This window comes from Mus musculus, chromosome 17 (genome assembly GCF_000001635.26).
Source record: "Mus musculus strain C57BL/6J chromosome 17, GRCm38.p6 C57BL/6J".
Lineage (NCBI taxonomy): Eukaryota > Metazoa > Chordata > Mammalia > Rodentia > Muridae > Mus > Mus musculus.
In genome coordinates, this window is record NC_000083.6 from 13,470,800 (window position 1) to 13,491,666 (window position 20,867).

Sequence of the window (20,867 nt, forward strand, 5' to 3'; positions counted from 1 at the left end):
AGAGAATCTGGGGACTTCTCATCATGAATGTGATAAATTGGTGAAATTTCTCACACCTTGATATTGCTCAGAAGCACAGTACTCTTCCCCATGTTATGTTTTTATTCATTTTCATTAGTTTTAAAATTCGTGGATCCACTTACAAATAGACGTTTGTCCACCGGTTGAGTTGATTTATTCATTTTCCCTCCTATACCACATAGAATGTAGCCGAGACAATCAAGATGTGAGTTTAATTTGCACTGGCGTCAGGTTGGCAGGCTCCGCTCAGTCTATCACACTGTCAGGAAAATGGGAAAAAAAATATGCATGGCTTTCCCACAGCCGGTCAGTGTTAGTAGGAAGTAAGTGCCATCTCGTCAGATGAAGAACAGGATTATCCTGAATAACTCTGGATTTCTGGCAAAGGTGTATATTTTTATTCAAGATTTATTTAGCTTCGTGTACCACCCCCATCCTTGATAGGTAATGTAGTTATTTAGAAATGCAAGGGGTGAAGCAAATATCTCATGTCTCTTTGGCTCCCAGGCCCCTGCTGCGTGTTGGACACACAAGGATGAACGTGCTTCAAAGAATCTAACAAAGGGAATGTTTGGATCAGTAATAACTCCTGAGTAAGATGGCAGCCTGGCTCAGTAGGAATGTGGCCTGTGAAGTGACTGCCTGGCTCACTGAGGGCAAGTGTAGCTGTGAGACTATGAGGGTTAAGTTCAGGAGCTCGCTCTGATCAGTGTAAGGTGATAGAGGCCACTAGCAACCTAAGATGGCGCTGGATGCCCAGTTTAAGGTCAGCAGAAATACAGTTGAACTAAACTAAAGATGGAAAAGAATGAAAGATGGAGACAATGAGAAACTGTAAATACATCTGGTGGAGGCAGAACGTGTAGAGGAGGGTGGAAACAGGAGGAGGTGCTAGAGAGATGGGGTGCAAAAGAGGGGGCCAAAGCTCTGGCTTGGTGTGACCCCCCCTTCCTTAGCCAAGCAGGTGATGTGGTCATTTGCTGGACAGGGCTGGGCAGGGCCTTGGCAGTGAGCATGAAGGGAGGAGGGTGAGAGGCTGAGCGACTCTAGTGAAGCACACGGGGGTGGGGGTGGGGGATGTCATGCTTTCCCAAGGTCTTTGGTGGCATAAGGGTGTTTTCATGGGCAGTGGAGTAGGCTCTACTGTTTTTAAAATTCAAGAGTTTGAGTGGTAGAAAGTAGAGACGGCAACTTGGAAGGGAGGGGATGGGCTGAAGTCCAGGCTTCATCATGCAGGGCCATAGGAAGTGGGCCATGGTCAATGCCCTCTCCTTCCTGGGTCCTCCCCTTCCTTCTCAAATCATCCCCGATATAGACAATGGCGGGTCTATACCCTCTTTCAAAGTTACTTGCAAAGGCTGGGAGATAACTGGACCTTATCCCACAGGACAGAGGGCCTTTCAAAGACAGGTTGATAAAACCCCAGGAAGAGGCCAGCGATCACATCTTGGCCTTGTCTTGGTTTGATCACACCCAAGAACTGATTTTGCCTCTAAAGCTTGTACTTTGTAACATTGTTAAAGGCTCTGAAAACTTTGTTATTTTGTTTTTGGAAACGGAAATTCATGCTTAGCAGTCTGGTGTGGCTTCCTCTGAAGGAGATGGTTGTGAGGGCAGGGACCCTGTGACCTTTTAACTGTGAAAGACCAGTTGCTTTGAGGGTCCAGTTCCGGATCAAAAAACCTCACCAAGGGGGACAAAGAAACATGAAGACAGCTCCAGGAGCCTGCTTTGGCCACAATGACTGCTGTATGGACCACCGGGAAGTAGCTGGATGTTGGTAACTGGAATGACCACAAGATGGCGCTACAACATGTCATTGCAAATGTATGTTTCCTTGAGAAGCATGGAGAGATAGAAGATGCTGCACTGCGGTCATAGGAGAAACAGGCATGTCCTTTGGGACTCCCGGCCATCACCTAATTTACTTACTAAGCTCCAGTGTTTAGACAGAGCTTCCTTACTTGCCTGGCTGGTCAGCAGGGCATAGCTTCTAGTGACAGAGGCTGACTGTCTCACTTGCTGGAAAGCCCTCTCTGATGAGCATTGTGGAGGCGCTACAGTGTTGGTGGACAGAGGTACAGACACGGTGCTATGGAAGTCTAGAGGACACCAGTTAGGGCTGCTTTTTAACTCTCTCCTCACCAAAGTATTCCTCCTTTGCACTTAATAGACAAAGGATTTTGTTTAATGCATCATTGAGAAAACAGAATAAGACAAAACACAATAAAAGGCCAAGCAGATAAACAGGACAGAAAGACTGGCTGCTCAAACAAGAACTCTGTGGCCACGCTAGCAGCTGGACAGTGTCCAGAGGAGACCATCCCTGAGGCACACTGTTCTCCCTGCTCCTTAGAGGCAGGGCAAGAGATTAAACAGCAACAGATAAAATTAATTATAAAGAAACAGTTTATGTAACCGGATATATCAGAACATGGCCATTTTGATACGTTAGGAATGGCAGGCCACAGTTACATTTAATTCTGAAGCTTTATAAATCTAGCATGAACCTCATTTACACTCTGCTTCAGTTCATCAGCTTCAACTGGTAGTCCCCCACACGGCTGCCTCAATGAATGGCTCAGCGTTGGTGTCAAGGGCCTACCTAGGTTGGCTTGGTATAAAGTGTTTTGTACCCACGGTCAGTGTCAGCAGGTAAGAGGGCACCTGTCCTCCTATGGGCATGCTCAGAACACTCTACCTACTTGAGTTTGGCAGTACCCAAGACAGAGCCTATTTCCCCAAACTCTGCCTGGACCTGAAAACTAGATTTTGCACTATTTGCTATTAATGAAGCTAGTTATAGGTCATATTTATATTCCTGGATCAACTCCCAATGTCTAATAATGGGGAGAAAGAGATAACTAAGAGACGAAGGGTCAGGAAACCCACTGTTCACTGGCACGTCAGTAGTCTGCTGCAGGGCTCAAGCTACCACTTTGGCCAAGTGACTGGGGGTGACTGCTCCCCATTTTGAGTTTGTTTTCTGGCCCTTCCTCATTGACTTTGGTCAACTGAATAGGGTGGAGGTGAGGGGTGGCCGTGACATTGGGTCTTAGGGACACTTGTAGTTCCACTCATGGCTTGCAAACTTTGTATCCAGTCCGGCTTGACAGCTTTTACCTGGGGCTAAGACCAGGGGGTTTTGGACTCCACAGCAGCCTGGCAACTTTCTCTCAAAAAAAATTAAAATGAACTGATTTCCATCAATATTAGGACAAAGCAACTGCAGTAACCGCTGATAGTACTACAGACCCAGGGAACAAGGTCACACCCTTGCAGCCTCAGGCAGCCCCCCCCCCCCCAATCCAGAGTCACAGTACATGCTCATGATCTGATGCCAGCAAGTCTCTGGTGGCTTCTCTGAAGCGCAGTTTCAGCCATATACTTAGAAAGCACAACCATGTGGAGATTGAAGAGGCCAACTCTGACTGAGAGAGAAATCCCCTAAGACAAGGGAAGACAGTCTTCACAGAGAATGGAGGACATCTATGGGAGACACACATTTATGCAAGCAGGACCATTCCCTCTCCCTAGGCAGGAGACAAAAGAAGCTGTTGGGTCCCCTGATAAGGGAAGAAGCTCGCAGAGGTAGGAGATTCGAGCCCACATGGAAGTCCCAGTTGCCACACTAAATTTAGAAGCAGTGATTATAGAGACTTCGAGGGAAAGAATAGGAATGTGAGAATTTCACACTCAGTCAAACTATTGTTGGACTTGAGCGGAGAAGAAAACTGTCTGACCACCCACACACAGAGTGATTATTCAGTAAAGCATATCGCCCACCCAAAAGTAAAACACTCAGAGATGGAGAGTCCAGCTCCAAATTCCAGTCTTTTCCTAACTCTTCCCTTAAAAAAAAAAGTTCCAAGTCAAATTAGTCTCCCACGATGGTTATAAACAGGGTGTATTGGTCCAGTGAGTCTGGGAACACGCACGTTTCCTTAGCAGTGACTAACATGATGGCACACCCATTTCCCCCAGTGCCTGCCAACTATTCACCCCCCCCCCCAGTTCTCTCCTAGGCTCCCCGTCTCAGTAGAGGACCTCCCACTGCCACCAAGCCAGAGGAGAGGAAAGTCATGAAGGTTGACTGGCTGCTGCTGGTCCTGAGTCAGAGCTCTGTGTCACCCTGCGTCGCACGCAGATGTCTGATAGGATGGATATGATGCAGAACATCCTGGGTATTTTGGAGCCACGCCCACACGTGCCTACTGGGGCACTGCCCATGGAAGAAGGAACCACAAGTAGCTACTAACCAAGCTCCAGGGTATCCCTGCTGTCCCCGGTCCTGGGAATGAGGCAGTGTCCACTCTCGGTCTGATTGCTGTGTGTTAGCAGCTGTCTGTGAGTCCCAGAAATAAATATGTAATATTGAGCTGCCAGTCTAGACTTAAAGATCCAAATAAGCTCAATTCAGAAGCATGAGAGATGAATGGAAGCCTGGGCATGGCCACTTACTACTTATAGATAGAAGTGCTCACTAACAGCTCCAAAGCTCATGAATAAACTCCAGTGAGAGGGCTGGAGAGATGGCTCAGTGGTTATGGGCACTGGCTGTTCTTCCCAAGGTCCTAAGTTCAATTCCCAGCAACCACAGGGTGGCTCACAATCATCTATAAAGTATCTGGTGCCTCCTTCTGGCATGCAGAAGTACATACAGATAGAATACTCACATAAAATAAATAACTATTCAAAACAAAACAAAAAACCACCAACGAGAAAGAAAAGAGATAAAGCCACAGCTTCATCAAGCTCCCTTCTCATCTCTGCCAGAGAGAAAAGAAGCCAGGAAAGAGGACTCTGGAAACTCCACAAGCCAACCTGACCTAGTGGACATTAGCAGCCTGCTAAGTCCATGGTACAGACTGCAATGATTTCCAGATGCTCATGGAACATGGATCAAAACAGGCCATACTTTGGACTTTAAATCAAGTCTACACAGTGACCAGAACCAAGATCACACACAGGGTGCTTCCTCCAACTGGAGGCATACCCACCCTGTGGTAGAGCAATTCCCTAGAATGCACAAAGCCATGGATTAGATCTTGACACCAAACGCACACATGGGAACTAAATTTGCAATCTGTAATGGAACTCTGAATAACCTCCAATTACTTGGAAACTAAATGACACTCCTTTCTGTTGCTAGACTGTGAAAGTCAAGTCCCAAGTGTGTTAGGTCCGATGGCTACACCGTGAAGCACCTGGAGGTCTGGGCAGACAGGGCAGAAGGACCCTTTCTCTCAAGCCAGAGGCCCATAACTCTGTCACTGGGCAGAAATCTGGGTGCTGGCAAGGCTGCACACCTGGAGGCATTAGGGGAGAATCTATGTGCCCCCTCAAGTTCTGGTGTGCCTAGACACCCTGGCACTGATCGTCTCGTATTCCCCATCTCCTTCGTGCCCACACGGAGCTCTTCTTGCTGCCTGTCGTGATCATGCAATGCCAATAAACACACCGGTATGTTTTCCACAGTGTCTGATTTACTGGACAACAGTACATTCACAGAGCTTAGCAGTTTCTTTTTTCTTTTTTTTAATGAATAGACAAAAATGCATTTATTCTCTAAATAATAATACATATATGTAAGAATACAAATATTATAGTGGGTTGTTTGCCTAGTGCCCTAAGTAATAATAATAGCTATTATTATTATTACTATGTAGATTTTTCTTTTTAAAAATTTATTTTATTTTTAGCTTATTTTTTACACTCCATATTCCATTCCCCGCTACCCCATCCACCCTCTGACTGCTCCACATCCCACACCTCCTCCTCACCCCACCCTGTCTCCACGTGGGTGCTCCCACCACCGACCCCATCTGACCTCTTAACTCCCAAAGTGGGAGCTCAAGTGGAGGTCCCAAGGCCTGACACGATTACTAAGGCTAAGGAGCACTCACAAAAAGGGAGCTATCATGACTGCCCTCCGAAAGACCCAACAAGCAGCTGAAAGAGTCAGATGCAGATATTTGCACCCAACCAATGGACAGAAGCATCTGACCCCTGTTGTTGAATTAGGGAAGGCTAAAAGAAGCTGAGGAGAAGGTCGATCCTGTAGGAGGACCAGGGGTCTCAATTAATCTGGACCCCCGAGATCTCTCATACACTGGACCACCAATCAGACAGCATACACCAGCTGATATGAGGCCCCCAACACATATACAGTAGAGGACTGCTGGGTCTGTGTTCATTCAGAGATGATGCACCTAACCCTCAAGAGACTGGAGGCCCCAGGGAGTTTAGAGTTTAATAGCTTCAATGGTAGCATCTTGTCATGTAATTCTACGTACCTTGTAATCTGGCTGAAGCAAGTGTGTGTGTGTGTGTGTGTGTGTGTGTGTGTAATTTCAATGTCAATCACTAGTATTGACTCCAGTATCACACAGCACACAGTAAAGAACTGGGGACTCTGAGCTGTCATCCACCACTGCTAAAGCCAGTTAGCAATCTTACTCCAAACAGCCTTGAGTGTGCTTTGACCTTAGCCTGGGGGAACTGTGAGGCCGTGTACTGCTCTTGCCCTCCTTTCTGCAGCTTCTCACACTGTCTGAGAAGAAAAGCAATCATACAGTGGTTAGTGGAGCTCATTCTAGACCTGCAACTAGGGTCTGACCCATGAACACCAACTAAGAAAAGTCACTGTAACGATACAAGGAAGAGAGAGTTTGGTTGTCCCAGCAGAGGCTGTGAAACACATGTATGACTGTGACTAAGCGAATAACCAGAGCAGAGAGACACGTGATGTGACAAAACACAGACAGAACAAGATCACCTAATGCAACATCACACCAAAGACACTTGCAAGTCTAAACAAGGGAGGTTGCATCATAACCACTGTGTGTGACCGTGCATGGTCCAGAGAACCCAACCTATAAAAGAGACAGCACACACTATGGGCTGGGCACGTAGCTCTGCTATGGCCCTTGCCTGGCACATACTGGGCGCTGGTATCATCTCAAGAGCCCCGGAGAAGCAGACAGACTTCAGGCAGAAGAGAATCCATCTATCTTTGCCAATAATATTGACAGAAAATTCTAAGACCTTACCCCCTAGAAAATCTATTAGAGCTACTGAATCATTTCACAGCGTTGTAGGTTCAGTGGCTGCAACAACAAACAGCCATCAGGATGCTGCACCCCAGCAATGCAAAGCTTGAAAAATAAAGAAAAGAGTGTAGAGACAAGCACTGCTCTGATGAAGTCCAGAACTAAATAAACACGGTGGACTGGGCTGGTTTTGTGTCAACTTGACACAGCTGGAGTTATCACAGAGAAAGGAGCTTCAGTTGAGGAAATGCCTCCACGAGATTCAGCTCTAAGGCATTTTCTCAATTAGTGATCAAGGGGGAAAGGCCCCTTGTGGGTGGTGCCATCTCTGGGCTGGTAGTCTTGGGTTCTATAAGAGAGCAGGTTGAGCAAGCCAGTGGAAGCAAGCCATGTGGGAGCATCCCTCCATGGCCTCTGCATCAGCTCCTGCTTTCTGACCTGCTTGAGTTCCAGTCCTGACTTCCTTGGTGATGAACAGCAGTATGGAAGTGTAAGCTGAATAAACCCTTTCCTCCCCAACTGCTTCTTGGTCATGATGTTTGTGCAGGAAGAGAAACCCTGACTAAAACACACGGAATGGATGAATGCATGAGTATATGGATTGTATGGTCTGCACTGGTATCAAGGTGTTCTTTTCCTACAGATTGAAAGTCACACTCAGAGAGAGAGAGAGAGAGAGAGAGAAAGAGAGAGAGAGCACACTCCTGTGAGATCATAAGCACACATGTATGTGCTGATGACACCCTTCACAGACTCCAGACTCCAGGAGATTTTGAGGAACTGCAAGGATTTATAGAGTGACTGGTCTAGAACACTGTCAGTGCTAGGTTGGAAATTATTCCATTTCATGGTTAAGAGGGAGCTGGCCTCCCTGATAAGCTCTTAAAACCAAAACCAAAACCAAGTCTGCCTTTACCTGATGGTGCCAGTAGCAAGCACAGAACTTTAAAAAAAACAAACAAACAAACAAAAACAAAGAACAACAACAAAACACACACACACACACACACACTTCCCATCCTGTCTCTGTCTTCCCTCACAGCAGCAAACCTGGCTTTGTGAGTGACACAGGACAGACAGAGATAAACAGAAGAGGCTAACTAGACCTCGGCTGTGGTCAAGGGGACTAGGGAGGAAAGATGCAGACAAAACAAAGTCTGGTTGAGTGCCCAGGCCTAGTCTGCTGGACTGTCAGGCAGCCAACTTTAATTTGCAATGTGGGGACCAGAAGGAAGCTCATACCAGGGTCCCAGCAGTGCCAGTTCTGAGGAATGAGGTGTGACTTCCTGATTTACAGTTTTGAGAGGGTGACATTCCTCTATTTTCTTCTGTATTGATGTCCTGAGAGATTAAATTCTTGCTTTCTCTCCTTGACAATGCCAGATTTTTTTTCCACCCTCTACCCAGCAGTATGTAAGCACTGAGGACCACTGGGCCTTGCTGACTGAGGGCCCTTGAAGCTCTCAAGCCCCTCCTCTCTGGGCCGCCTTTCCCTTGACTCCACATTCAATAAATGGAATCCACATCTCTGTGATGCCTGCATCCCTGAGCCACAAAGGCGTGCAGTGGGATCCAGCATCTTACTTTTGTTTTTCTCAGCCATCTTTTGTGATGGGGCCTGGGAAAAGCCCTAATGAGCCTACCCCCGCACCACAGAAGGTCTTGTTGGAGTGGGGAGGCAGCTTCTCCCACCTGCGGGCGGGGGCAGGGCAGGGACCGCATCCACTTCGGGCTTGCAGGAACAATGCTGCATTTAGCAGTCAAGGCGGTGGGAATGTGAAGAAAACAAGACGGCACAAAAGATTAATTTGATGCAAGAAAAGATATTTTAAAAAGTCCAGTAGAGAAAGCTATCCTACTAAAATTTCAAGGGCAATAACTGTGAAAATGCGGAAGAGGCCCTCGGAGCCTGCCAAGTCCATCTGGCAGGGAGGGTCCTGCAGCCTAAGCTACAGCTCGCATGGCCTGCTAGAGCCCTGCATCCTGTTTCATTTTACTAAACACGTGTGGAATGATGGAGTTAATTTCAAAACCCTGAGTCATTATGGTCTAACCAACTGCAGATGATGAAAGCAATAACATCATCAAAGCCGACAGGGAGGCAGACCTTCCTCAAAGGTGAAACCCCTCTGCGGGGGGGGGGGGGGGGGGGGGGGTAAAGGGCGAAGTGAATGGTGTTGTCAGAAATTGAAAACAAGCTTTGAGGAGAGGCAAGTTTAGCATTCGCTGGGTTCCTGTGGGATGCTGTTAAGTTGCTAAAGTTCAAATAAAAGTACTGGATCCGCAGCCACTGTTGATCTCTAACTTGCTCCTGGGGTGGCAGGGAGATGGACTGGGGTTCCCAGGCCCTGTTTTTCAGGGTGCCATTGTTTCTGATTCCTGTGTGTCTCTGCTCACTCCTGAGGTGTAACATCTCAAAATGCCCAGCTGTTCTTGGCACATGAGATGTACTTTTGGAAAGTAGGTTTGCTTTGGGTATCCTTGGCTTAGAGGGACGATAGAATAGATGAACTCTATACAGCCAGGCTTTCCCTTGATTTGGGAAACTACTTCTATGATTTTATTAGATATATTTTGTATTCCTTTAGCTTGAACTCCTTCTCTCACTTCTATGCCAACAGTTCATTTTGCATTTATTACTCTTTTTATTGCTGAACAGTATTGCATTCTATTTTCTTATCTCACTGGAATCTTGTTCCTGCAATGGAGGTATGAAGGTAGGAGAAGAGAAGGAAACTCAGCTTGCTTCCCAGAGTGGGGGTGGGGTGGTGGTCCGGGGGCTCTGAGTGTGCTGGACAGCAGGAAGGCAGTGAAAAAGAAGCATTTGGCACAGATTGGCTAGAGGAAAGCCTTGGGCTACTATGCATTTTAAGACATGTGGGCATTCTGTTACACTGTATCCGTTATCATGATCATCTGAAAAAGGGGTCCCACTGTTGAGGGGAAAGAGCTTTCGTGTTCTTTTCACTGTGTGGGGCTAAGGAGCTAAGCTTTTAAGTTCTAAGCTTTAGTTACCTCAAGCTCCCATTGTTCCCCTGCTTTCTAAGTACTGTGGCTTGATCTAGAATGTGGTCCAAAGACTCAAGGCTTGGCCCCCAGCTGATAGTGCTGTTGAGAGGAGGGGCTCACTTAGGAGGGAAGAAGTAGTTAATGTGTGTGTGTGTGGGGGGGGGGCTTTCCAATGGTATAACTTGTCCCTGCCCCTTGTATTTATGCATCACCCTCTCCCGTCAGTTTTCTTCTCCCTCTCCCTCTTACCCCCTCTCCCTTTTCTCTTTCTCTATCTCTCCTTCTCTCTATCCCTCTACCCCTTTCTCTGTTCTCTTCCTCTCCCTCTTCCTCCTTCTCTCCTCCCTCTCCCATTCCCACCTTCTCTCTCTCCTCCTCTCCCTCTCTCCCCTCTCTCCTCTTCTCCCTCTCTTGTGTTTTGCTTTTGCTCTCTGTTTCTCTCTACCCACTTCACAGCCCCATAAGTTGAGGCCCTCCCCTCCCACATGGGAGCTCCACTCCGATTACTTGTCTCACCCCAGATCCACAGTCAAAGCCAAGGTTTGTAGATTGAACCCTCTGAAGCTGGGATTTTTCTCCTTTGTGTCTTGGGTACTTTATTACAGGAACAGCTGACTAGCACACGAGTATGCAAATGCTATGAGCATAAACTGGATCTGTTTTCTTGCCATGATTCACTCCGCTGAGCATATAGTAAACCCTCAGTTCACAGACACTTTGGGCCACTGATCTCCTAGACTCTGCTATCTTCCCAGCCATGACCACCTGCAGCCAGCAGAAGAAACCGCAAGTCTAAAATGTGTTCTGCATCCTTATCTGCTCACAGCCATGTGCGCTAAATGAATGAATAAATGTTCTCGTTTGAACCAACACACAGGCTCAGCACAAGGAAGCCTTGTGTGCTGGCAAAGAGAAAGACATTTCCATAAAGTCTTTTACTGTCAATAGGCCTTCTGCAATTGACAAGCTGAAGCCGTAGCAGCCTTGGGAAGGATATCAAGGAATTCGTGGACAATATGATGCATGATTTGTGGAAGCTGGAGTTATCCATGGACTTTAGGCTTAGCAAGTGGATATTAGAAGACAGCATGTCATTTCTTTTTTGGAACTTTGAGAGAAGAACATGAGGTTTGAAAGCATCCTGATTCATATGTTTCTTGATGCTTTTTCTGTGCCTTGTGACCCAACCTCTGTCTTAATGTAATGCAGTTGACCTTGAACAGAAAGTCCATCCTCTTGTTACCAACTCACAGCTGCATAGTCTCCAGGGCAGGGCCCAGCTGACCACTTAGCACTTTGTGAAATGTCACAGGGAGCCACACACAGGGAGCCCACAGGGCAGTTCTACCCATTTGCCTCACATCCTGATCTGTGACACTTGTGACCTTGGACAGTATCAAACAAGAAGACGGGGAGGCAAAATGAAGGAGGACAGAGATCCTGGGGAGGTATTGTGCGACAGGCACTATGTTTCTAGGCAGGCAGGTAGCTTCCAGGGAGTCCTGAAGTCTGGGTTAAGCCACACCTGCCTGCTGAAACTTGTACCATAGAAATGACTCAGACTGCCTGGTCCCTTCGGGTGCCTGATTCTCAACCCCTCAGAAATGATAGGATAGTCTGGGGGTTCCTCAGCCTTAAGATCTCACAAATCAATCACATCACAAAGAAAGAGTTGGTTCCATATTCATATTCAGGATAAAAGTATTGAAGTTAATTATAGAATATATATCATCACTGTTGATAAATGTCCAAGTTTTTTTTTAAACAAAAGCGGAAGACAGTAAAGCTGGCGGAGTGAATAACGTCTATATGTATATACATGCATCCAAGTATGTATACTTACATGTCTAATGCACTCATTTTTGTTCTAATAAAGGTGACTTGCCTATTTAACACACATGGACCTATAATTAAAAGCAGAAGCAAAATCAAAAGGGGTCCCATAAAGGTAGAAAGTAGGGTCGTCAAGAATACAAGATAAGGGCCTTTCCACTGGAGTCTCAAGGTTTTCTGCGTGGAGACGTCTAATGTAGCAGGTCTTCTTCTCTTGAGTAGGCCTTCTGGAGCCTCTTTTTCGCTCGCTGTCTCACTCACTGGAGCACCTTGAGCCTAGAGAACAAAGGCTGGGAAAGCAGCATGTCAGCACCATGTACAAAGGCTATTTTTACCAGTGGAGGGGGGCCCCCTGTAGAGTAATTTATAGGGGGGTCAGTCTAAACTGTCCAGGGTGTTTCTATCCCTGAAGGGCATAAAGGGTAGGAGAGCTATCTAATCATAGCGCCAGTCTCCGCTGTCAATTTGGTAAGGGTCCCTTAATGGTTCTATTCATTTTCTCTACCTGTCCTGAGCTTTGGGGCCTGCATGCACAATGTAACTTCTAACCAATCCCCAATATCTTGGCCAGTCCCTGATTTACCTGGGCAACAAAGGCAGGTCCATTACCTTGGGAAGGTTTCTTTTAGAAATTCTACCTCGTCATAGCACAGTCCTTGCAGCTTTTGACTATTTCTTCTGCCAAGTCAGAGAGTCCTGTAACATAGTAGTCAAAGGACCTAACCACACCTTTGAATTTCTTGGCCCCCAGGCCAAGTCAAATACTGTCCATAACTTGATAGTGCTCAGCGGTGTATTTAAAGCTGGTCTCTCTGATGTCTTAATAATCTTTAGGCTCCTTGACTGCCAGGATCATTGCTCCTTGGGCCACCTGTTTGGCGGTTAGATCTGCCACCTGATTTTCTTTAGCCACAGCATCTTAGGTCTTTTTCTGCAGATGCCAACAGCCCTCTTTGTCTGTATATTGCTCCGTACAGTGGCAAAAGCATACCTGCTGTCAGTGTAGACTTTTCTTTTGCCATTTATAGAGCTTGTCTTAAAGTCACAAGTTCAGCTTTTTGGGCCAACATACCTTTAGGGAGGCTGCTGGCCTAGATCACTTGTTTTCTGTTCACCACCATACTGCTGTCCCCGCCTTCTGCTTACCTTCAACCGAGAGGCTACTGCCCTCAGGCCAAGGCTGATCTGATCCTTCAGATCATTTCTTCTGCCAGAATGTCAGCGCAGTGATGAGTAGGTGCAGTCTCACGCAGTGGGACAGCAGGTGGAATGAAGCGAAGGTCACTCGTTCAGACAACAAAAAGCTCTGATGTGTCACAGGAGCGTTGGTCATCATCCATCAGGCAAGAAAACCACCCGCTGGCAACAGGGTGTAACTTCTTGGATAGGTAAGCCACTGGCCTTTTTCAAAGTCCCAAAGTCTGAGTAAGGACTCCTCTGGCGACCCCTGATCTCTCTTCCACATAAAGAGTGAAAGGCTTGGTTAGGTCAGGCAAAGGCTGGCCATCAGTAGGGCCTTTTTCATTTTCTTAAAGGCTTTCTGGTGATCTGGGGTCCACACAGACACTTCTTCTTTGGTTAGGGGGTACAACGGGCAACTAAAGTCGCCAACCCAGGTATCTAGAGTCTGTAGAAGCCAGCAGTGCCCAAGAATTTTCTTACTTGCCTTGGTGTAGTTGGGGTGGGGATCTGAGTTACAGTCTTTTTCTGGCTTCTTTTAGCCACTGCTTTCCACCTCGAAGGGTGTATCCCAAATAAGTCACTTTAGTCTGACACAGCTGAGCCTCTTTAGCTGAGGCTCGGTCTTCAGTTGCCCAGGTTTCCTGTCTAGATCCTGTCTTTTTTTTTTCTCCTACCACTGTGGCAAATTTCTTTCTTGTCTATGATCCCTCTTGTTTTCTCTTTCTTTTGCCTCCTGCCTCTCTCTCTCTCACACACACACTTTCTCTGCCTCTTTCACTAGATCACATCACTGTCTCCCTCTTGTAATACACCTTCCAATCTCTGAAGTTTCTTTCTAATATCGGGAGCTGACTGCCTTATGAAAGGCCATGGCCACTGAGGCCTGCTGGGCTTTCAAGGTAAGATCTAAGGGAGTGAACCGCCTGAAGGCTTCTATAAGCCTTTCAAGGAACATTGAGAGAGGTTCGATCCACCCCTGCATTACCTCTTACCTTAGCCAAATTAGTGGGCCCATCTTGAGGCACCTTGGAGACCGGAGCCTGGCGATAGATTTTTAAGCTCTCCCTACCTTTAGCCATGCTGCAGTTCCAAGTGGGGCGAGTCAAAGGGAATCCCATGTTCATCTCATTTTGTAGCTGTGTAGACCGCCGTTGGCTTCCGGGTTATTTTTCTAGCCTCTAACAGAATTCTCTCTCGCTCTTCGGTTGTTAAGAGCATCTGCAACCGCTATTGACAGTCATCCCAAGTAGGCTGATGAGAGAACATAAGGAACTCCACCAACCCTGTGAGGCCTTGGGGATCCTGAGAAAGGGGGTGGTTAATTTTCCAGTTATAAATACCAGCAGAGTAAACCCTTCAGTACTGGTCATTTTCAAGTTTGGGCGGGTCCACCAGAGTCCGCCCGGACTCTGCGCTCTGCGGCTCCCTGTGGCTCCATGTACTCACAGCGGTCCGCCTCTCAACGCCCAAGGAGTTTGGGGTTCCCTCGGCGGCTGGGGTTGAGGCTGTGGATAAGGGGGAGGTAGTGGACTAGGCCACTCAGGAGGCTTTATACAACCACAATTTGAGAAGCAAAACCCAATTTTAACAGTGTAAACAATCTATTTTCTTTAAAAATGAACTCCAAAAATATTACTTGCTACAAAGTTTGGCTGTCCATTCCTGCACACAAACATAAGAAGGTGTAGCCGCCAATATATCTGTTATAAATCGGGTTTCTAGGATAAGAATTACATAGAATATTACCCAATTTAGGCGTATCTTTAGAGACCTGTTCCTATGGGTTGGCTCATGTCACATGTTCTGAATTACTCTAACTCAGAGTTACCAGTTTTAAGTCAACTTTTTGTTACCAATGGTACAAATTTTTAATCATAACCAACAACTTATGAGCCACTAATCTATAACCAAGACATATAAAACATATTTATACTTTTGAAACTATTTAGAAACAAAAATGAAATGGCCATATACATTTGCTCATTTAAACCAAACAAAATTCTTAATTTTTCTAGCTGTAATTTCAAGAGAGGAGCACCTTGTCACCTGATGAATCTAATAATCACAAGCACAGAGATTTTTGTAGAACTTGAGAAGCTTCTGGTCCCTATAATCAGCTCCTAGCAGGGCTTCTCCAGCCACACTAGATTCCTAACTACAGGTACAGGGCTCCAAAGACCAATTGATACTGTTTATTTTATTTTATTTTATTTTACCAAATTATCCCCAGATAGTCGGAGAGTACTGCTTTTCTCAAAACCCATTCTCTCACATCTCAGGTGTAAACTATCTCTAGTCAGGGTATAAAGCACCTATGAGAATTACCTTTGCTTTTTTTTTTTAGATTTTCACATAACTCTAAACATACACAAAAACACACAAAACAGAAACCAACAGATCTAGACACACTCAACCCTTTCTTTTCCTCTACAAGCAGGCAAAGGAATTAGACAATTTTGGAGGGGGAAGCTTCCGCTTCAACAGAACTCGGTCCCTCTGACCGATCCGGAGATGGCCAGGTGTCCCTGGCTCTCCTTACCTCTCAGGGTGTCCCCCAGGGCCACAGCCTGTGGTCCTCCTAGCACGTCTGCCGACCACAGTCCTCCGGTCCTTACGGCCCAAAAGGACAGCTGCAAATACTGACCACGTGCGCATTTCAGAAAACCCCATCACCCCATCGTCTACAAACACCGTCGTCCACTTCTACCTAGACGACCAAAACCAGAGAAGCACACTTGTTCCTCACTCTGCCAGATGTAAAACCAAGGCACGAGGTGGGACTCGAACCCACGATCTCGTAACCCTGAAACCAAGACACAAATTCAATAAACTCAGATGGATCCAAACTCAGACTTCGCCGTGCTTCAGAAACATAGGACAAGACACAAACAACCCAACACAACAAGCACATATTCCAATGTTCGTTTCAGAAAACAGACACTCAAAACAGAGACACAGGCCGGCATGCACACAAGAGGGGATCCCCATAGAGGTCGGTTCTCGGGTGTGAGGGGTGGTCATGTTTCCCTGCCAACGCACCAAATGAAAGACCCACAACGTGAGAACTCCCCCAAGCTCTGACTCAGGAGAGGCGACACCCCAAAATCACCAACGAGAAACGGTCTTGCTGCAAGAGGATTTTTATTCAAGAGCACTCTCGGGCCCACGGTCATACACCACGCAGGGGTAGAGGACCGTGGCGCCCCGAGTAGCTGAGTAAGGGGGTATTTAAAGGAAGGAACCACAACTCAAGGAGGTGGGAAGGGCGTTGTTGGAAAATACCAAAAATACCAGTTAAGAATCACAAGGAAGTACAAAGTCACAAGTGTCAGGTTATCTCTCAAGACAGTTTCTAAGAGCCCCTAACAATCTAAGAGCCCCTAGCAATAGCACTTTTGCATAGTGGGTTACAGCAATGGTCAGGGTGGGTCAGGGTGACTTTCTTTGAATGAACACCCTTTGAACCCAGGAATCGGGTGGGTGGAGGAAGGAATGTCGCTATCTGTTTTATGATTAGCATACCTTGGAGCACTGAGTTTACTACTCTTTCACCACCTCCCCCTGCAGTTTACCTACATGCTTATTGTAAGGAGAGCCCTTTCTCCTTAGAGGGACAGTAAGGACGTTTGACCCACATGGGCTTCTGGGAATCCTGGGGTTCTGTGGAAATCCATGTGCTGGCCTTCTAAAAGGAGGCAGAGGGGGCGCTGTCTGCAATGTGCTAAGAATTCCTCTCTTCAAAGATTCCCACTGGGCAGAAAGAGCTGAGCCCAGTGCTCGCCAAAGCAGTGTGGAAATGCCAGCACTACTTATATACCTTAGACTTGGCTGCCATAGATGAGCTCAAGGGTAAGGAGAACTGCATACCCCATCAGGGACACTCCTCCCTGACCTCAGCCCTAGGCAACTGTACTCAGGACCTGGAGATGAGGCCATCCAAGGACTCCAATGACTTCAGGGTGAAGTAGCAGTTGAGAAAGGCCAGAGCAGGTCATCAGGAAAATTTTGACATTAGGGAGCAGTGACCTTTTACACTGACCTTGCTGGCTGTGTGAGGAGGGTAGCAACACAAAGCAAGAACATCCCAGGGACAAGTGGGCGGAGAGCCAACCATAAGCAGGAGCGTTTGAGCCCTTGACCGGTTAAGGCCATAGTGGATACAGCGTGGAGGCAGACTCCTTCCAGGGCTATTTGAGGCCGATGACAGATCTTTAGGACATGGAGCCAAATGGTTTCTCCTATCTCTCTTACTGTGCTCTGACTTGTGACTATATTTAGGACATGCTTTTGTCACCAGCAGCTGGAAGTGGCAAAGGCAAACTCCTGGATGGAAGGAATGTGGCTCTGTGGACACTATAGCCTTTGAAAGGAAGAGGTGTTGCCCAGTGGGCACTGCAGGTTTGGGAGGGAAGAGTGTGGTCCTGTGGGCACCATGCCCTTAAGTGTGTGGCCCTGTGAGGGGCTTTGTTATGGCACCCTGGGGGCTGGGCAGCCTCCAGTGATAGAACAGCCTTCTTGGGAGAGAGTTGTCTGGTTGGTTTTTGTCAACATGACACAAGCTAGAGTTATCTGGGGAAAGGAAACTCAATTGAAGAAAAAAACAATGCCTCTATCAGATTGCCTGTAGAAAAGTCTATAGACGTTCTCTTGATTAATGGTTGTGGGTAAACTCAGCCTATGGGGGGTAAGTTGGGGACAGACAATGTCAACCTGGGCAGGTCTGGTCCTGGGGAGCATAAGAAAGCAAACTGAACAAGCCAGCAATCCCAGGGGTTTTGCTTCAGCTCCTGCCTCTGGGCTCCTGTCTTGAGCTCCCGCTCTGACTTCCTGCAGTGGCAGAGTGTGACCTAAGTCAAAGACAAACCCCAGCTGGCCTTCTGCTTTTCCCTCACCCACCTCCCTGTGATCTGAACCATAGCAATGGTGTGCTGGCATGTTTGTGGGTGTGTCTACACATGCCTGTACCACTAAACACACACACACACACACACACACACACACACACACACACACACACACACCCCTCCTTAACAACCAACCAAGAACTGATACTACAAACCTCCCATGCTCACTCCCATCTGGCTTAAGAAGATGTCTGCTCTGATAGTGCACCTTCTATAATCACTCTCTGACCGACTCCTGGTCAGTCGGCCCCTTTCCTATAGTTCTTGGATAGGAATGTTCCACATCACTGTGACCAAGCATCCAAACAATGCAACTTGAGAGTCGGGTTCATTTTGCTTGCAGTTTCTGAGAGAGTGCAGCCCATTACAGTGTAAGGCGTGGAGGCTGAAGAGGCAGCAGGAACACGTGGCAGCGACTGCTCACATCATGTCTAACCGAGAAGCACAGAAAAGAAGTCTGGAACCACAGTGAGCACAAGCATGGAAGGCTTTAATGACCCAGCTCTACCAGTCCAACCCCGATCTTCTAAAAACTCCACAGCCTTCAAAACAGTGCCACAAGCTGGGGGCAGAACAGGAGCCCACAGGGGACCCTACCAGCCACTGCCTCCAGGGGACTCGCATTGCTCCCTCAGGCTTCTCTCTTAATCACATCATGTTGTATAGTTATTTCCTCCCAGCTGAAACATCCCTTCTAGAAGGAAAAGGAAGACTTCAGACACCTGGGGAGTCCATGAAAGCTAAAAGCCCCAGAGCTACTGAATACTACGAGAATTCTCATAACCCCTCTCAAGGTTATGTAAGGATCGACACTGATAGGCAGAGGAGACCCCACCTGCAACTGCTCACAAGTGCGCCGCCCAGGGATGCAGCTTTCAGGAGTCCTAACTCATGGTGACCTGGCATTTCTGTGGTGACCCCAATAAGAACACTGGGTCACTAGAAGTAGGTGAGGTCACTTGGTTGATTTGTCACCATCATCTTCTCTCTGGAGTGAACACTTGGTCAGATGTCCCCAGGAAAAGTCACGCAACACCCATCTCCCTCCAGTTAAGTTTGATCACCCCAACCCCTGGGCCACAAGGAGGAGGTGGCTCCTTCCCGGTTCCTGGTGGCCACATCCTTCATGCTCCTGTGTTCTTTGCTTGAGAATGCGGCATCGACTGACACATGAAATTCCTACTTTAATATCTTCTTTCTTGTTATCTAAGGGCAGATAGGAGCCTTGTAGCAAGAGGGCCACTTGACATCGGAGATGGATGGACCTCGAGAGCAGAGAAAGGATGCTGGGCTGTGACTGACCTTGGTCCTTACACTGTCGCCTCTCTATCTACAGTGACTGGGATTGCACATCAGTGTCCCCAGGGCAGAACTGTATTTCCCCACCTACCTACACAGCTACCAGACCAAGCAAACCTGGGGTTCTGTAAGGAGTGGCTGCTGAGGCGGCATAAGTGATCAAGGCAACCTCAGCTCGCTCTTCCCACCGCATGCCCGCCCGACACATCCCAGAGCTGGGTGATCTCATTAAAATCTGTTTTTCTGTTGCCAGAGTAATTGATCTTAAGGGACTCCGGCCATCTCTATAGGGAGTTACGGCTCAAAAGGGAGGGGAAGGTGGCTTGGAGAAGACTAGGGGTGGGAATTCTAGTTTCAGAGAATGATTCATGGAACACATCTGGCCAAGTCCTGAAGGTCCCAAGAGAAGCTGGAGCCAGTATAGCTGTCTCTGAAGATCAGGGCTTCATCACTGAAAGACGTGACAAGTATGTGTCTACACTGGGCTGCTGGGCAGAGCTAGAAATGAATGGAAAATCCTTAAACTGAGCACATTACCAAAGCAGGCGTGGAAGCTGGTGAACCATTCACGGATGGTCAGAGCGGGGTCTTCCCAGCAGACAAGTGAAACTGGGTGTCAGCACACTGCGTGGACCGAAAGTAGCAGGTTCATTGTTGACCTCGGTGTCTGAGCATTGGATGTACCCGGTGACCTGGCATTGTGTTTGATGTGTTCACCAAAAGGCTGAGCAAAGAGGCATCTGGGAAACAAAGTGGCAGATTGAGTTGACGTGCTCTTGAGTGGCCGGGAGGGACAGTGTTTGGGGGTAGGAAGGGTTACCCCCTCTCTTAAGGAAAGAGATCCCTTCCCTAGCATGAGTGAGTTTCCAACAGCATAGGCCTAGTCCTTCTGACACCCTACTAGCAAGCAAGGCTGCTTTGAACTTTACCTCTATGCATAGGGTGCTGAGATAGACCCTTAGGAAGATGGGGCATACGCCAGCAGCAGGAGCAGGAGGGGTGCGGGGGAGGGAGGATCCTGCTTTTTAGTGTGGAAGTCCTGAGGGATCTTGAGCAGAACCACTAAAACTGCTATCCCTGCAAAGTCTGAGCTGTCCTCAGTCTCCCCTTCTGTGACTCTCCTTACCTCCAGCACCAGCCCCTCTCTGATGGTTTGAATGTGCTTGGCCTAGGGCGGGGCAGTATTAGGAGGTATGGCCTTGTTGGAGGAGGTATGACCCTTGATGGGGTAGGCTTTGAGACCCTTCTCCTAAATGCCCCAGGACAGTCTGTCCCTGGCTTCCTTTGGATGAAGATGTAGAACTCTCAGCTCCCCCAGAGCCATACTTGCCTGGAGGCTACTGTGCTTCCTGCCATGATGATATTGAACTGAACCTCTGAACCTGGAAGCCAGCCCCAATTAAATGTTGTCCTTTTAAGAGTTGCCTTGGTCATGGTGTGTGTTCACAGCAGTAAAACGCTAAGACACCTTCCTTCCAAGTCTCAAAAAAATCTGGGATCTGTGAGCAAATGCAGAGGCTCTACAGCAGGGAAGCCTGGCCCTGGCCCTCTCCGTGACGCCAGACTG

At 47.5% G+C, this 20,867-nt stretch overlaps 1 long non-coding RNA gene across 2 annotated transcripts in view; it reads right to left on the reverse strand.

Annotated features, from left to right (window-relative positions):
- Positions 1 to 16,221: 16,221 nt before the first annotated feature.
- Positions 16,222 to 20,867, reverse strand: part of 2700054A10Rik (RIKEN cDNA 2700054A10 gene) — a 67,074-nt gene continuing 62,428 nt past the window's right edge. For both annotated transcript variants that reach the window (NR_045437.1, NR_045436.2), the window contains one exon: positions 16,222 to 20,040. This is a non-coding gene — a long non-coding RNA (RIKEN cDNA 2700054A10 gene). The remainder of the gene's footprint in view (positions 20,041 to 20,867) is intronic.